Here is a 3,517-nt window from a genome sequence, read left to right on the forward strand (position 1 = left end):
AAAAAAAAAAAAAAGGATTTTGTAGATTTACATTGAAGTACACATTAGCAGGTGATAAAAATTGTCACTCAGGATTAGAAATTAGATTTATTGATTACTCAGTGGGTTAAAAAATGGTAACTATATAACATAGTATGCACTTAATTAAAAAAATTATTGTTTGTTATTAATGTAAATTCACGGTACTATAATTTTCAGAAACATTCCATATTTATTTTAATGTGTTTATTGAATGTTTATTTAAAATTCTATTTTAGTAATATAAAGTTGGATATTTTGCCAAATCTTCCGAATAATCAGATTTAACGATTTACTCAGGAAATATGTATATTATTATATAAATATACACGGTATATAGGGATTTTTTTGGGGGAAGGGATGTTTGCAAAATATTTACACAAAGCTAACTATATACTAGGTTACCAAAGCTATTTAACTGATTAATTTTTCGCATGGAAGATTTAATATATTTAATTGCTGTTAACTAGTCTCCATTCTGTGGCTTAGACAATCAGAAGTGTGGTGTATTGGTGTGAATGTTCAGGGTGAGAATTAGAAATGAATGAGGAATTTGAGTTTTGTTCTTGGGGCACTTATAAATATTTTAATGCTTTAATAACTGTCTTACTGTTACATGATCTCTTAACGTGTACTAATAACCAACTACGGTTCGTAAGTATCAGTGTATTAACAAATGGCTTTAGATAAGAGCAGTTCTTATTTTAAAAGTGAATTACTTTGGGGATATGAGCAAAGTTTGAAAGACAAAAATGAAGATTTTTTTTTTATGTTCCATAGTCTTCGATGTTGAATTTGACATTTTGTGGATAAATAACTAATTGTTTCCATATAAATATATATATATATATGTACTTGCAAAATGTTCCAAATGCCGTTCTGTAGTTTTGGATCTGTGGATGTTTCTAGAGCAGGTGTGGTCTCAGTAGTACCATCGTTAACTGTAATGAGGCAGTAGCTACATAATATTGTAGGCAAAAGTTACACAAGCCTCATCGTAGTCCACTCAGTAAAGTTTAAAAATAAGAGTCGGTGGAAATCAGGATCTTAGTATAGCCAGATTTTCTTTTTCCCCTAAAGAAAGTGAATTCAACTTAAAAGAACATTTTCAGCTTTAGCCTAAAAAGCAGGTAGTGGAGAGAGTTATTTTAGTGTGAGTGTTTTCTCTGTGTGCATGTGCAATTTATTTGCAAAAACTAATTTAAGAAGGTTAAATTTACGTTTGTGAAACTAATTAACTATACTCCATGGTTTAAAAAGTGGAGTCTACAGTATTTCAGTTAATGAATAATTTTGTTTTTTAGTTGTGATTACTGTGTTGACAGGAAATGAGATTTTGGAAGTCTTGATCGGCTTTTCTGTTTACAGAACGAGTGTAGTCCTGCAGGATTGTTTTCTAGTGGTGAATGTGTAGGGCGTAGGTAGGACCTTATTGTATTGCTCGTGTGTTGTTTATTATTGTGAAGGAATGTGGTCTTAATCGGTTCATAATATAGTTAATGTGCCTTTAACAGTTTCATTTTTCAAAAATGGTAAATAGCTGTATGCTCACTTCTGTTTTCAACTGCAGTTTAAAAATGCATTTAAAAAGAGTTAGTGAGGCTGCATTTGACTCCAGCTAACAATTAGCATACACTGTTAATATTGTTCTCATACTGTTAGACCGTCCAGCCGTGGGCTCTTTAATGAGCCTAAAGCGCTGTAGCTGCAGAGAGTCGCCACAGGTCAAATGTGTTTAGTATCAGATTTTCCTTGTTGTGCCCTACAAATGCGAGCAGCACGCGCTCATGTTTCAGTTTGCCTTGCTCTGTTTGCTTCATAAAAACTCTGGGTCTTCATATCAAAATGACTTTTATGCCCATTTCTTTAAATGACTTGATTATGGACAACATTAGACCTACAAAGACAAAAGAATGCTTCAGTTCTATTGCTTTATTACGCACCCTTTTGTATTTCAGGGGGGAAAAAACCACTGTATTTTGTAAAATAACCACCTGGAGTTGCAGCAGCTCTGTTACAGTCGTAACATATTTTTAGCTGTCTGCTGTTTAATTTGGCAACAATGTACAAATTCTTAAGTATTGCACTGAACTGTTGGTATAAATAAGTATAAAGCTTCTGGGTTTAGGGACTAATTGTATTCACATTTTACTGACTTCAGTGGCAGCAGAGTTAAGGTATTAATTAGGTCGTATTTAAGCCGGAAAGGTGTTCTTGTTTGGAGTTGGGTTTGACTCTTGAAAAATGTTTTGATAGTTGGTAGTGAATCTTTAATGCTTTAAAATCACAAAATTGATAGTCCAATATGGCATAGATCTAAGAATTACAGTTATTTCTGTGTTCTTTGTAAATAACTGGAGGCTTCTGGTGATTCAACCTTCTTGATTCCCAGAAGAGAGGCCAGCATCAGAGTAAGCACTTTTTTTTCTGGTTATAGGTTTGGTATCTGCTTTTCTTCTGTATCCACAGGGTCCCTTGGCAATTAAGTTAGTCTGATGGTATCTATATAAATTAAACTACGAAATTGGTATTAGTTTCTCATTATTTTTATTAGAACAGCATACAGGGAGATTATCTAGGTTCGCGGTGCTTGTCTTGCTGTGGCCTTTTCAGGAGTGGGTGTAAGACTATTAGTTCCCAAGCTACTGCTATTGTTATTTTTTTTTTTCCAGACTGCATATTCTTATCTTATCCTCTTAGTGTTTACTGCTGCTACTGATCTTTTTGTCTGTACCTGGATACATATAACTTGGAAATAATTTGCCTTACAGCTTGAAAACTGATGCTCTGGTCTTCGTAATAAGTCTCTTACTATTTTTTCTGGTACCTTTTCTCTTTGGTGAAGTAAATGAACAGTAGAAGACGGAGGTTACGGAAGTGGGAGACTCTGAGGTACTTTAACCTTTACTGCCTTTTTGGAAAGGTGTGGAGATACTCCGAAATTTTGTTGGAAGCCGCCTAGCTTTAGGCCTATGCACTTTTCCAGAAGTGACCACGAGCACAGCTTCCTGGGGATTACGTTTTATCTGCTACCTAGGCCTTCTCCCATCCTGTTTGGGGAAATAAAGAAGGAAAGGGGAACTGCAGGAAGGAAGCAAGCACTGAGCCACAGGAAACCCTGCTTCCAGTGGACAGAATCACTCCTCTGTGGCTCCTGTGGTCAGAAGGGTGTGAGACTGAGGGGCCAGGAGTCTGTCTTTCCTTGAACTTTATTTTCCTTTTCCCCATCTGCTGCTCACACGAGCTGTCAGGGTCCAACTGCTGAGACTTGCGGCAGAGTTGGATTGTTCTTGTCCCACTCTGGTAGCCATCCTTCCACCCGTGTGTGCTTTAATTGTATGGCGTCGAGCTGTGCACCATCTTGAGGGGGTAGAATAGGGCTTGGGAACAGCTGGTTCAGCCCAATGGTCTATGGTCATCCCTCTTGGATCGAGATCACCATCTCTTGCTTCTCAACTGCTGTCTGTAAGGGAAGAGAACGAGGTAGGGTTTAAATCCT

Source organism: Larus michahellis, chromosome 2, assembly GCF_964199755.1.
Source record: "Larus michahellis chromosome 2, bLarMic1.1, whole genome shotgun sequence".
NCBI lineage: Eukaryota > Metazoa > Chordata > Aves > Charadriiformes > Laridae > Larus > Larus michahellis.